At 45.7% G+C, this 15,757-nt stretch overlaps 1 protein-coding gene across 2 annotated transcripts in view; it reads right to left on the reverse strand.

Moving 5' to 3' along the window:
• The window catches only part of WNT9A (Wnt family member 9A), a 52,903-nt gene that overhangs the window by 21,088 nt on the left and 16,058 nt on the right, over positions 1–15,757 (reverse strand). The window lies entirely within an intron of this gene.

Consider the following 15,757-nt stretch of genomic DNA (forward strand, 5'->3'; position numbering starts at 1 on the left):
ACATGCTGGAATGCAATGCAGCCCTGTGCAGATGGGCATGTGCAGCGAGCATAGACCAAGACCCATCAGGAGAAACAAGGTGGCAGGCATGGGAGCAGAGCACACACTCATCACCTTCACCAAACACTGAGTGACCACGGAAGTGCTTAAAAACTCTCAAGAACAGCAGCTTGATGTTCCTTTTCCAATGAGGAATCGTCTGTAATTAACAGGATGCATCCTGCCAGGAAGGCAATCCCACAAGCCATGCACCTACGGTGCCTTGATTCCCAAACCTCCCATAAACAGCTGGCACTGACCTGAGCCACGTGTGGTACAGCTGACAATTATTCCTGATCGTTTAATGAGGTGATTTAACATAAAATCAAGATAGAAACCAAAAAAATGAAGAGTCTAAGTGATTTGTGGGAAAGATGACAAAGGAATGTGACCTATGCAAATTTCCCCCCAAAAAGGTTTTTTCCCACCAAAAAATCTGTTCCTAGAAAGATAAAGACACTGACAAATATTAACCCTCACATTTTTGCTCTGCACTGTGTGGACTCAGACTTGAGCGCTGCCCCAGGACTTGGGACATCACCTGGCCCTGGTGGCCTCATTAACCACTTATGCTTATGAGAGAGGTGGCTCAATCCAAACTTTGCAGTAGTAAATGCCTGTAACAAAATCTCCAAGATATTCATTCCTGGCCCTCGTCAATTCTTTTCCCCCAAAGGTTCAATCCTACAAGCTTTCCTAGTTGGTGTAAGGGATATATATCCTCTGCTGGCAGAGAAGAGAAGACATAACCCATTTTCTACCTCTCTTTCACCTTTCCAACTGAGCTGGTACTGGTGAGCAAAATGTCCTGGAAAGCACAAGCTCCATGTATCATGTAGAAGTCAGGGGGAGTGATATAGGAGCTGATCCTACAGGCAAGGTTTTGCACAGCAACCAGCAGTTTGGAGCCCCTTTACATTCCTCCCATTTTATATTTGCCTTTGAGATACTGCAAGTCATGGATTTCTTAAAGGCAATCACATGATGGCTGTGAATTGGAAGAGACCTGAGAGATCATCCAGTTCCAACTCCCCTGCCATGGGCAGGGTTGTCTGCCATCAGATCATGCTGCCAACCTGGCTTTGGGCACCTCCAGGGATGGGGCAGCCACAGCTCTCTGAGCAGCCCTGTCAGGGGTCCCAGTAAGAGTCAGCCAAATAACAAAATGAAGAGTCTGGAACAAGGAGAAGGTAGAAAACAGGCTACATTGTGCTGCACAAAGCCAGAGGACAAGGCTCTGGCTCCTGCTTTTGATTTGCAGGTGGAAAGCCATGGAAAACAATAGGAAATGGAAACATTAAATGGGATGTTGCTGACAATATGCCATTTTCACTGTGCAGAAGCACAGTGCAGAGGCTTGGGTAAAAGTTCATCAGTTTTGATAACCAGGATAACGCAGGCAACACCATACAAGCTGCAAACATTGGGCCAGCATCTCCACTTCCAAACTCCCTCTTCACCCTTGCCTGGGACAACACAGAGACACCACACCAACACGATGGATAGCAGAGCACTTCTCCCACCTGCTCAGCCTGCTTCCTGACCCAACTCTGCACTGAGGAGCATGCTACCTTCAGTCCTCATCCACCACAGAAAACAGACATCAAAAACCAAATGGGTGAGAAAGAAGCCACACATCAGTAGCAAACAAGCACAGGCAGAGCTGGTGGCCCCACCTGAAACACTGCCTCAGAGCTGCCACTGCATGGAACCTTTGTAATCCCATAAAGCCCTTTTATGCAACCTAGGCTGAGTGAGGTCCTGTAAGGCAACGGTGTCAGCGTTGGATGCTTTCTCAGCTCCTCACAAAGGCTGAGCTGTTCCTTCCAAGAAAATTGTTCAGGATGGGGGGAAAAAGGGGCTATTTGTTTATTTAATATATTTTTTATTGCTCACCCAGTCTACAACTTCTGTTGTTAGAAAGATAGCCAGCACTCTGCTCTATTGCATTGGATTGAGAAGGCTGAGTATCAGATGAAGGTATGTTTGTCCACCAGGAACCTGGAGAGAGACCAAACAGCCAATTGCTTACAACCCAGGAAGCTTTAACTCTGTGTAAGTTAACTTTGGTCTCCGTGAGGGCTGAAGGGTAAGATTGAGATTTTGTCCTTTTTTTCTGTGCACCTCACCTGCCTTCTGCTCTGAGCATGCCTGCACCATCCATCCACACCTCAGGAAGGACCTCGTTGCCCAGTCCCACATCACTCAGCTCAGGGGAACCTTGCCAACATCATTCTCCTTCCAAACTCCTTCCAGTTCAATCCCTCACTGCTTTGAAGTCCAGAAACCAGAAGTTTATTATCCCAGCTGTAAATGGCAAGAACAACTGGGTTTGCACTAATACTGCTGGTGGCATTCATCTGCTTTGGTCATGCACTCTATTAGGACTCACTGCCCTTCTCCAAAGATCCTATTTTCAGTTCATTTTGGAAGGCTCTTCATTGCACCAGCTCATTCTTTTATACGTATCCCTGTATTTTCTCTTACGTTACGGGGTCTTCCCTGGTGGGAATTTGAGGGAGACAAGTCAGAGACACGGAGCCTGCACAGATCTGTGAGAGCACTCTTATTTTTGACACGCTCAAGAGTTTCCTCTGCAATTGCCGCCAGCAACATGAGCCAAGGTGAGCTGCGAGGAAACGCCTCTGCTATACCCGCCCGGAATGACAGCCCTGCTGAAATATTGCATTCCTACCCTGCAGCTTCCTTCTCTGCCAGGAGATTTATCTTCGGTACATCTGTACAAGGCCCCAGTTGATTTTATTTTCAGTTCTTCCTTGAATGTTTTTCCTGCGGTATTGCACCTCTTCCGATCCTTGTTCTACTCTATCATCTCTTTCTTTTCTTCTAACAATACGGGAGCAGGTTTTGAAAAGCTGAGAAGCAGCATGCATTAACGCTCTTCACTGCAATTCCAAAATTGATGACTCTACAACTCAAGGAGCCAGACTGAGTTATGCAGGACTCCAGGCACATATTGCTGCTTCTTCTACCCACCAACCTACAAACCCCCATTCTCTCTCCCACTGCCATTATTCCACACTACAACAAAGCTTTCCTGAGTTGGCCTACCATGCTCCCTCCCCATCCCACAAAGGCCAATGGCTGCTTGAAGAGCAAGAGGTCAGAAGTCCAGGCAAACTAAGAATGGTTGATCATCGAAGAATCAACTCTTCAGTCAAATATCTCATTCTAGCCTGTGTGGGTCTGTTTGATTTTGTTGTTTGTTTGTTTTTACAGTTCCACAATGCCTGCACCATAACTCAACATTTTCCTATGCACCAAAGTCAGAGCTAAGCATTTTTGCTGCAACATACAGTGCTTACCTGTGTTCATACATTCACATCCACTGCCACCTCATCTTTAGATTACAGAATCAAAACCCATACATACTAGTTTCAAAATCCACTGCAATTCTCCAAGCTACAGTGCAGGTTTCCTACACTGGTTGAAGTACACACACACACAGAAATCCCATATCCCATGGAACCCCTTCAAAAAAAACAAAAAATAAAAAACAAAAAACCACTCAAGGTATTCTCGGATCCAAGGATTTTATACTACTTTTCTGAAAGAGGGGTCAGGCACTGGAATGGGCTGCCCAAGGAGGTGGTGGAGTCACTGACCCTGGAGGTGTTCAACGAACATTTGGATGTTGTGTTTTAGAGAAGACTATTGGTGATGGATGGATGGTTGGATTGGATGATCTTGTAGATCTTTTCCAACCTTGGTGTTTCTGTGATTTTTCAGCTGCTACACCTCAGAATGAATTATATTCCATCACAAAGATCAACTGATCATAGAAGTATTTGCTTCTTTTAGCTCAGCCTGATCATCAGCTTCCCTAATCCTGACACTTTTCAAGATTTCTTCTCATCATCCACAGATCGAATCCCTTTATGCACATGCTAATCCTTTTCCTTCCAAGCCATTTCCAACCTCCTCACCACTCTGTGTGTGTGCACCTCTCCTTTTATCCTCTCCATGCCATTCTCCACAAACAATGGTGCCTTGCTGTTGGAGACCATTGAAGAAACAACAAACAAATATTCGGAAACCCAGGTTGTGAACACAGCTATTCCCATGACAAGTGTGCCTCAATTGCTATTTTGATCCTTATCTTCTTCTCAATACCACAGCACACATGGCAACCTCTCAAACATTGCATTCCTCCTTTAGAAATAGCACATATCCCACCACACAATTACCAACATCACACACTTCCAGCAACACATGCCATCAGCAGCAGACCTCTGCAACCTCACTGTATGGAGATGGAAGCAGCCATCTCCTATGATTGAGATCCTGGCAGAAGAAAACACCTCCAGGTGCCTGGTTCTCCTTCTGAACATAGGAATTGAGACAATAAAGAGGAGACAAACTACAGAACAAAGAGAATTTCCCAACCAGTAGATCGTACTTTCCAGGAAAGGAGGTGTGAGCCTTCATCACTCATGAAGTGTGCTCAGATTGCCTCAACAGATCCACACAGTGAGAACGTTCTCTCTGAGCCCTCTTGCCATCCTGGATAAGAGGACAGAGGAGCAGACCTGTAAGCATCCTGCTACACACACCTGCCAGGCTCTCAGGGCCTATCGAGTCATCCAGGGAAAAGACTAAACAACTGCTTCTCCAAGAAAGCATCTGCTGCTGCAGATCTCTAGCTTTTCTTGTCCAGCATAGCCCTCCTGAATGCTTCTAACATTTGCAGCAACCACTCTTTGATCCCAAAAATCATTAAGCACTTTTCAGACCCAGGTGTTACCACAGATATTATTTACATCTGAGTTTCTCATTTTTGCTTCAGCTGAAGTTCACACAGAAGTCAGAGGACTTCACCCAGGCCACTGAACGCAGCAGACCAAGCAAGAGGAAACCTCAACAGGGTAGATGTCCCAGCTGAGGAAAGAGCTGGACCCTAACTTTAAGTTCTCTTTGGGATTCTTCTGTGAATGGGGCAAGATATGGGGTGGTTGCTTCCCAAGCACAGAATGCTTGCTATGCATATAAATAATCTTTCATATAACTTCATGCCAAATCATGCCTGCAGTTTCTCCTGCACAAATTACCCCCCCTCCTTCCCCACTTCCCCCCAAAAACAAAAATTGGTGCATGGCATATGAAGGTCTAGCTAATGAAAGCAAAAAAAGTTCAATGAACGTGCAGGGAATACATGACTCCATTCAGATACGGAGCTGTGGAGGGCTGGGGATGCTATGGCACATTCCTTCACCAGGCCCACAGGACCAAGGTGCTGTGAGGAATAGCTATTTTTGCACTGTGGCAACCAGAAACACCACAAGCAAATACTGCAGCTGCAGCATTTCCAACTCATGCAAAGCAGAAAGGCCGTACAAGTTCTGAATGACAGCATTCCCCTGGAGGAAGGAAGAGATGCCTTCCCTTCTCCCTCCCAGCAAGGAGGGCATAAGCAATCACAGAGAAGCCCAAGAGCAGAGGAAGGAACCAAGCTTTGCTCTTCCAACCCACAGTGGTGTGCCTGAACCACAAAGCCGCAATACCCCAACCTTTCTTCCCCCTCCCTACAACAAACCTCATTCAGGAAGTTTCCAGTCCTTGCACTTTTATTTTTGGCAAATATCAGAGCTGAGATTCACCAGGACAGAGATGACAGGGACAAGGCTCGGACTAGGACCAGCCCTAGGAGCCTCTGCAATATTACTGATGCTCTGGATGAGGAGAATTGAGTGCACCCTCAGTTAGTTTGCAGATGACACCAAGCTGGGAGGAAGCGTTGATCTGCCTGAGCAAGGATGGCCCTTCAGAGGGATCTGGACAGACTAAGGTTGTATGAGCTTTAACACGACCAAGTGTCAGGTCCTGCACTTTGGTCCCAATAGCCTCATGCAATGCTGCAGGCTTAGGGCAGAGTGGCTGGAAAGCTGCACAGAGAAAAAGGATCTGGGGGTGTTGGCTGACAGCTGGCTGAACATGAGCCAGCAGCGTGCCCAGGTGGCCAAGAAGGCCAGCAGCATCCTGGCTTGTGTCAGCAATAGCACAGCCAGCAGGAGCAGGTGATCACCCCCTGTTCTGGCACTGGTGAGGCTGCATCTCAAGTGCTGTGTTCAGTGTTGGGCCATTCACTGCAAGACACTGAAGCCCTGGAGTGTGTCCATAGAAGGGCAACGGAGCTGCGAGGGTCTGGAGCGCAAGTTTGATGGGGAGCAGCTTCTCAGCTCTCTCTGAGCTGAAAAGAGGAAGCTCAAGGGAGACGTTATTGCTCCCTGCAATCACATGAAAGGAAGGTATAACAAGATGGGGGTTGGTGCTGTATCACTGTTAGCTGGGAAAAGGCAAGAGGTGATGGCCTGAAATTGCATGAGGGAGGTTCAGGTTGGGCATCGAGAATAATTCCTTCTCAGAAAGAGCAGTAAGGCAGAGTGGTAGAGCCACCATCCCTGGAGGTGTTCCGGAGTCATGGAGATGTGGCACTGAGGAACGCAGTCAGTGGGCATGGCTGGACTTGGGAATCTTAGAGGTCTTTTCCAATCTTTATAATTCTATGATTCCTTTGTAATATATACAGCTCATGCCGTGAAGGACCCAATAGTTCCCAAATGACCTCCAGAAAACCCTGCTGTTGTTTTTTGGTTGTTTTCTTTTTTTGGAGGGGGAATAACTTGCTTTTTCATAATTCAATACTAGCTGGGAGCTCCCAGGTAGTTTAATACCAAGAGCAGCCTGTAACCAAATTCCATTGCAAACAACCTATTTTGCCTGCAAGCGGGTAGAGGCAGGGAGAGAAGAGGAAGGGAAGGTTGTTTCCTCTCCCCTTCATCCTCTGAAGAATGAAACAGCAATCAGCCAGATTTATGGAGGATTTTTAACCCAACTTAAAACCAGCCGGTGAACTGCGGTGCCAGTGGAATGCATGGGCCAGGCAGCAGCAGGGGCTTTCGCTGCCGATTTAAGACGGCATTAAGCTTCACCCTTCCCAGCTGGTGCCAGGAATTACTCACCCGCTGTCCCCGGCTGCTCACTATTCTGGCTACTGATGGCTTTTTATTTTGTCTTTACGCTTTGTTTCTTGCTTAACGTTTCTGTATTTATTGACATGCTTCCTATCAGATCTTGCACAGCCTGTAGCTGGGAGTTTCAGCGCAGAGAAACAGTGAATGCGGAGCAATGCGATGGAAGAAAATGAAGTAATGAGGCTGGAGAAGAAAATAAAAGCCTTGTTTTATTTACCCTATTAGGATCTCAGGTCCTTGCTGCAGTATAAAAGCAACTCCACTCCCTCCCTGAATTAGAGCGGTTCATTTGAATCCAAAATTGGGCCTAACACCTCTCCATAACTTAAAACATAGATCACATTCACAAGAACATAAACAAGCATCCCTGCCCTTGCCTTGCTTTTGAATCAGTTCTGGCAGGGTTGAGGACCAGAAAGCCACATAATAGATCACACAATGCAATACAGCATTTGTACAATATTCTTGCAACAAAGAGTTAAACTACAAGCAAACCCTGTTTCATCTGCTCCTACCATAGAGATCAAATTCCAAGAGGCAGAAATTCATCTGTGATATAAAACTGAAGCAGCAGTTCTGCTCTCATTCTAAGCAAAGAAATCCAAAATTCATGGATTTCTTGGTATCTTCCCTTGTCTGGAGAGAGTTGCCCTTACCAAACGATATATAGAATTCAAAATGTGAAGAGTGAAGACCAGAAAGAAAACCTTACGGACGTTTTCCAATCATGCTTTTTGCACTGGTATTCCTTTATGTTCATTCCAACAGCTTTACAAAGACAACTTCAAAAAGCACCACACGCAGGGTAAGGGCACTTCTTCACGCAGGCAGTTCCAGTGCCTGGAATAACTCCTGTCCGTACTTCTGGCTGTCCAACACTCAATCTTCTGCATGAAGCCTACTGACACCCTGCAGACCTGTCCAGGGCTGGGGAACACTCACTTATAGGAATCCAACATGCTGACTCAGGCCAGAACAGCATTAAAAATAAATGCAGGATGTTCAGACCCTAATATCCCCCTTCCTTCCCTTCCCCCTAACACTATATTATTAAACTTCAAGACTCTCTATCACCAGCGACTGTGAAACCCAAAAATTTAAATGTGTAGATTCCAGAAGGGATTAATCACCCAGGTGGGTGATTAAACATGAGGACTCAAATGCAGCCTCCTGCTTCAGGAAGCCTTTACATCACTGACTGCCCAAACCACACAGGCTATACCGTTTGTCCCATTTCTCCTTAGCTTCTCCAGACGTCCACATTTGGATGAAGAAATCTTCATTTCAGCCTACAGCATCAGAGAGCAGTTTGGGTTGCAAAGGAATATAAAGCCCATCCAGTTCCAACATCCCCACCAGCTTATGCTGCCAAGGGTCCCATCCAGCCCTGCCTTCAGCTCCTCCAATGATGGGGTACCCATAGCTCTCTGGGCAGCATTGCCAGTGCCTCACCATCCTCTGAGTAAAGAATGTCCTACTCATATCCAAACTAAAAGAGAGATTTAGATTAAAACCATTCCCCCCTTGTCCTATCGCTATTGGTCTGAGTAAGAAGTTGCTCTCCCCTTGCTTATAAGCTTCCGTTGGGTACTGGAAGGCCACAATCAGGTCTTCTCCGAGTCCACTTCTCTCCAGGCTCAACAAGCCCAACTCCCTCAGCCTGCCTTCATAAAAACAGGTGCTCCAGCCCTCTGAGCAACCTCACGGCCCTCCTCTGGACTCTCTCCAACAGCTCAGCATCTTCCTCATGCTGAGAGCCCCAAGAGGGCACAGCAGAGGGAGACAACCACCTCCCTCACTTCTGCGCGTGCTGCCATGCTCACTTTGCCCACCTCACCTCCTCAGCCCCACGCAGCCCTCCACCCACGGGCACCCCCAGCACTCCAGGACATGGGCATGCCTCACACGGCCCCAGCGCCAGCACGGCCAGCATGTGTTAGTGTCAGTCTCTTCCACCCACTCCTGCCAGGGAACGCATCTGACTTTGTAATGAATTGCCCATTTGTCTCTCTAACACCTCAGCCAGCCTTTTGTTAAGCCTTATCTCCCAAATTTAACAGCTCCCTGGTGCAAATCATGCAACAGGACTTGGCTTCTTCATTCCCCCTCCTCATCTCCTCCTCCTCCCTGGTCCGTCTGTCATATAAATCGTGCTGTCCATCCCAAACACTGCCCTCTCTGTTCTCAACAGATGCCTCAGTTATGGAGCTGTCCTTGCCCAGACCACAGAGATTGGCAGCAGAGGAAGAAGCTCCTCATAGCTAACACAGCAGCTTCCCTTGCTGCCTGAGGATAGCCCTACGTGCACACACACCCAGCAGCACAGCAATGAAATACAGATTATTCACCAAACACCAAAATCTCAAAAGCTGGCGGGCTGAAAGGCTAAAGATTTTGATGAAAGCACAGTGAACACAGAGCTCCTCAGCACAGCTCACACTCCTGTTGTCTTACTTCCTCCTCCTTCCTCAAACCCTGTTTTCATGCTTAAGACCTGGAAGTCTCAGCTGCTGCCTTGACATTTTCCTAAACAACTTCTGAATAAATGGCAACTTCTAGCAACAAGTGCAGGTTAAGGCTGAAGGGGTTTGCATCTCTCCCTCCCCTCAAAACATTTCACCCAGCCCCTATTTTATGTCGCATGGAGGTCAGCCCGTGGAGCATTTAGATGGTTGGGCGGTTTGACACATCATCTGCTCTATTTTGGGAGCAGTTTATGGCTCTGCAATTCCTCCCCTGCACAGCAGTGATAGCTTTTCCACTCTAATGTCACATTATCCTCGTGGAAGGTTTAAAAACTAAACAGGTGAAAAAACAAACTTTCTGGGCACTGGAGAGGGCAGGATGCATGAGAGCCCCGTTGTGCTGATGAGACAGTACGCTCTGAGCCTCAGCAGGGATTGTGGGGATGAACTGGGAGCACAGAGCATGGTTCCTTACAGAACTAGACAGGAAGATACTCGAAGGCTCCCACATGAAGGTCATTCCAAGACAAAAGTTGTCTCATGATTGTTTTCCTGAAGAAGCTTTGCAGCCCTGAGGTTTTACAAGCTCCAGATGAAACTCTGAGGGTCAGGTCTCCAGCTAAACAAACTGGCTCTGGCCAAAGTGTCAAACTACTCCAACAGGAATAAATCACTAGCACAGAAGACAGTGTTCTTGCTGAGGTAACCCACATGTGGGATGAGTTTCAATGAAGCCAACTGATGTCACAACCTTTGTTTGTCTTACATGCCACCTGCAAGGGCACTGCTAATCACATATGATGAATCCATATGATGATACAGACAGACAAGATATCTTTAACAGACTCATGCTATTGGAGAATCTTCGCTTGCTTTGTTATAGAATCATGAAGGTTGGAGAAGACCTCTAAGATTCCCATATCCAACCCCAACCCATCCCACCATGTCCACTGGCCATGTCCCTCAGTGCCACATCTCCACAGTTCTTGAACACCTCCAGGGACAGAGACCCCACCTGAGAATAAATTTCTCCTAATTTCCAGGAGTTAATAGAACTACAGAACATCAGCATGAACCTCACTCAGACCCACCTCAGCCTACACTTCAAGAAAAGCCATCACAATACTTACTGTAGAATTAGGTTATAACGGGTCTTTGAGATCATCTAGTTCCAACCTCCAAACTTTATGATACAGCATATACTTCATTTTATTATACTACAGTTTATACGAATAAAGAGTCAAATTAACCAAAATACTAAAACCCAGGGTGGCCCACAGTTTTCTCTCTGCTGTTTTGTAGATGAGATAGCACACCATCCATCTTCAGAGCAATGCATTTGTGCTCATGAATGGGGAAAAAAAAATCCTTTATGCACTGTATTAGAAAAGGTATGTGGGTCACACTCAATGAACCAGTATTATGGAAAGCATTTCCTTCCTGTATTGATCATCCATCCACCCAACTAAGTTGTATTAAAAAGGCAGGGGAGAGGACAACAAGCCAAGTGTTATACATAGCAAATTCTGATTAGATTATGAAACTTTAAGAAGATCTTAACAAGTGGACAGTGTACATTTTACATAATTAGCTTGTTACTTATAAATGCCTTACATAGTGCCAATGGCAGATTTTCACCACCTAAAATAGACCAAAGCTGTTAGATTCAGGAACTGCTGCCATCCCAATTTAGATCAACCCAAATACAGAAACCACGAGGTGGTTTTGTTACACCAAGATTAAGAATTGAATCAGCTCTTGTGTTCCTGGATATTATGTCACCTCGCGAGCCCAATCCTCACTAAATGTGAAAGCTGTTCTTCACAGCCTTTTGATACATTTCAAGCTCCTTTTTGGAGGAACAGAACTCACCAAGCCTGGACATAAAGACACAGCACTGTGGGATGCCAAAGTTGCATCCATATTTATTTTGCAGGGAACTGTTCCCCATGAGATGTATGCTTCATGAAACTTGGAGGAGTCCAGCAGGCTTTGAGGTACAAGCACTGCTTGTGAAGCAGGACCTCAGAAATAGCAAGCTGAAAGAGTAAGTCCTTTAATTTGCAAGTTGACCATGCTTGACATCAACGTCCTACCAAACGCAGAGCTACACAATGTTATTCCTACTCAACTCCCTCCTATTGCCTGCAGACATCTGAAGGGAGAAACACTATGACTGACATGAGAAACCATGCCTAGTTCAGCAGCCCTGAGAGATGTCCCATATATCTACACATACGAAAGTTAACTACCAGGGAAAAAAAACAAAACCAAAAGCAGTGTACCTCTTCCAGTCATCTCTACAAAATGATCCAGGTTGATAGTCCATCAGTGAATTGTTTGTGTAGCCTGAAAATACAAGATAGACCTCTCAGCCCAGAACTAGACGACCAGTTTTGCTCAGATTCACAAACATGTTTAGATAACATCTCATTTAAAGTAATTACAATCCATAACCTTAAATGCCTCTTGAGTGCAGAATGCTTTTGAGTGCACCAGTGGAACAGAGATGGAGATCTGAAAGTCCTGGATTTAAATTATTCCTTGGAAACTATCTTGAGAGCTGGAAGTAAAAGTGATAAAAGTCTTCATATGGAAGTGACTTCCAATTCAGCCACTCAAGGACCAGGAAATATCACCATAATTGCATGCATGCATTATGAATCAGTTTTTATCTCAAAACACCATGTGACCACATACTACAAAGCAGCCCAGTGTTAGATATCCTCTTCCAAACTACCACCTTACTTCATTCCTTCCAGAAAGAATGATTCCCTCCAGAAAGAAGGCAGGAGACCACGAGAAGAACCAACTGTGATGAGTATTATCTAGGAAAATTAAAACTCATTCAAGCAAGGCACTATACAAGGCAAATTCAGTCAGCTTTTACAGCCTTTCACAAATCATTAGCACACCTCACTTTCCAGTTTGAGTCTGTGGTTTCTGTAACGACAGTTAAACGTGGAATGAGCCATAATACTTCTAAGTACTCATAAATAACGGAAACAAAGCTGACTTCAGCATCAGACAGGATGCTCAAGGTAAGTGTTCTCTCAATTGCTTGCAAGCTTTGTCTCAGCACCTTTAAGCACTCACAAGGAACCAAATATGTTTTCAGCTGAGTACAGAATCTGGACAACATGTTTTCAATAAGCCTTGTGGCTACATGGTTAATGGGAACAGTAATGAAATACTTAGTAATTGCCAGATCATTACAGAATAACACTAGCACGCAATCACAAAAAAAGCTCTGTTGCAGTATGCATACACAAAGGCTATGACCAAGATTACTCAGCTTCCAATTGCACTTGTCAGCACTGCAAGGGACAAGCAAAGCCAGAGATTCCTGCCAGTACCTTTGGGAGATGTGTGACATGTACACAAAACCAATTTTGAGGCATTTGTGATAACATTTTAGTGCCAGTGGAATTTGTCTAATATGGAAACACTACAATCAGGCAAAGACAAATTAAGAAGCCTTAAGTAACATAGTTTTGCCCCAAGGCTTCATGAACAGCCCGTATCTTCCTTTTCAGATTAGCCCTTCATGTCCCAACATGACCGTAGCACCAAACAGTGAGATTCCCCTCTGTAGTCTGTTCTACCAACAGATGCTCATTAGAGCTACTCTCAACCAGAGCAGCAGCTCCAGCCCGAAATGGAGCTCCCATCTGTCTTTGAAATGCATGTGGGTTCACTTCACAACTCCCACAGCCCATCTCTTACAGCAGCTTTAGAGATTGACTCATCCTCCCCCGGATGATATAGGCCTTAAGTAAACAAAACCTACCAGAATTGGAGTCAATGGGTTCAAAAAAGAAAGATTGGTAGAATCTGGTTTTGAAGTGTTGTGAAGACATTTAGATACACCTCCAAATCCCATAAATTTAGTAGTGATGTTGAAGTAAGAGCAAAGACTCGTATTCCAAGCAAAGAAGCAATTTGCCTATGAAGAAGTCTCCCCACTAGACTTTCATAAAGCACAAGGAAGTGGGACATGAGCTGTCTGCTCAGCACTACAAAGCATGTACAACACAAAATTCCAAAGCAAGCTGAACCACCAACTCCACTTTTCGTGCACTCCAATTTAGTAAGAGTTATGTTTGAAGGGAAATAATTAGGAGATTTTATATTGAAAGTTAAAAAAGATGCACGCACTGAGATAATATACTCTTGTTTCTTTTCTACAAATGTAAGACTTCCCAGCAAATTAAAGCAAATCACTGAAAAACAGCGTTGCTATTTAAATTGCAAGCTGAAACCCAATAGCACTGCGATGAAACTTGGCTGTGTTCTTCTCTCAGATTGTCCTTCTCTGGGAGACAGTATCAGGTTCCCTTCCCCCTTTCTTCATCTGCACTTGAGACTTTCCAATTGGCCTGGGGTCAAGAAAACCATCCTTCTCCCAGCTATCATCCCTGCAAGAGCACGTCTCCTGCCAAGCCCTCCGCCAGGTTATGGGGACATCCAGCATTCCCATCTGGCTTCCCAAGGGATGCAAACCCAAATGTCTCACACCTCGCTTCTTGAAAACCAGCAAATGTGGCCACTTGCAGTCCTGCAGGCTGGATGACAGGAGCAAGAGGAGCAGGATCTCATTGGCTTCACCAGCTCTCTCTACACCACAATCCCCAGAGTGACACTGATGTTCTCAGCGGTAGAGAAAGAAATCCCTCTAGCTTACTCCTCTCCAGCCCTGAAATAGCAGTGGTTGCAATGCCCTGACAGCATGTAACTTGGGTAAGCATTCAGCAGAAATAACCTGTCACAGCAAAAGACTCACTACCACATCCTCAAGAAGACTTTTTATTTTGTGAAGCTTACGCCTATTCATGTAATCTCTGAGAGTTCAAGCAATTGACAGTTTCCAACACTCATGATTTCCAACACAGCTTTTAGGAAGAGACATTTGGAGCATATAAACAGGAGAGAGAACGGCTGCTTATGAGGATGGATAGTGACAGGACAAGGGGGAATGGTTTTAAATTAAGACAGGGGAGGATTAGGTTAGATATTAGGAGGAAGTTTGTCAGCCAGAAGGTGGTGAGGTACTGGCACAGGTTGCCCAAGGAGGCTGTGGATGCCCCATCCCTGCAGGCATTCAAGGCCAGGCTGGATGTGGCTCTGGGCAGCCTGGGCTGCTGGTTGGCAACCTGCACACAGCAGGGGGTTGGAGCTGGATGAGCACTGTGCTCCTTTGCAACCCAGGCCATTCTGTGATTCTACATCAGTAACAAACTCTGAACTACTTCAGAGCTGGCAAGAAGCAAAGTCAACTTTATCAATGGAAATGGCGCCTTAGGAAGGAAAGTTAATCCCAAATAACACAAAGATGAGAGGAAGCCTTTCTACCTGAGCTCTGCAACATAATTTCTTTGTGAATCAAAAGCATTCTTCACACTGGAATTTTCCTCCAAGTTACAGCGGGTTTGTAACTAATTAAAAAACCCCTCCAAGTTTCCAAAGTATTTCAAGCAATAAAACCCAGGTTACAGCCTGAAAATAAATCATAACAGTAATATGCGCACACTTGGGGGGGGGAGGAGGGGGAGAGGGTAAGATATAAACCAACACTGGAAAAATCTTACACGTAGTGCAGCCAAAATGCCAGTTGATACATGTCACATTTGGGCGCTCCAGGCAACGCTATCACAATGGCTAATAGAGGCAGGCAGAGCTCCAAGAGGAATGCCCAAAGCCTAAGGACGCACAGATGCTCCCTGGAGCCTCAGATAATGGCAATGGCATCCCAGGCCTTTGCTGAATCTTTCACACACGTTCAGCTCCTCGAGCAGCACAGCAAGCAGAAGGAAGACTGCGACCTTTCAGACACTGTTACCGGCTAATCCTCCTGGAAGGAGGGCCTCAGAAAACATTTAGATTGAAGCATCCGTGAGATTAAGATGTTTATCCGTCTTGTATTTTGCACATTTAGGATGTCAGTGTCTCCTGGCTGCAAGAGCCCAGGAGGACCAGGGGCCAAGAAAGAACGAACGACTCAGGCAAAGGGAAAGGATAGCAACGCTAACAAGTGCTTTGTGTTTGCTAGAAACCTGTCATCAGTCTGCAAATAACAGAGTAAAACAGAATTAGGGGAGATTTTTCCCCAGATGGAAATACCTTTAGCAGCTGAGTTGACAGATCTATGGGGCGTAACAAGAACCAAGCATAACGTGAGGGTTGCTCCCCGCTAAAGCTTTCCAGGTGTTTACATCTGGCTGCAGCCAAAAGTGCCGTGAACCCCATGAGATCACTCCAGCC

Source organism: Lagopus leucura, unplaced genomic scaffold (assembly GCF_019238085.1).
Source record: "Lagopus leucura isolate 7727_CA_CO unplaced genomic scaffold, USGS_WTPT01 Super-Scaffold_100157, whole genome shotgun sequence".
Classification (NCBI taxonomy): domain Eukaryota; kingdom Metazoa; phylum Chordata; class Aves; order Galliformes; family Phasianidae; genus Lagopus; species Lagopus leucura.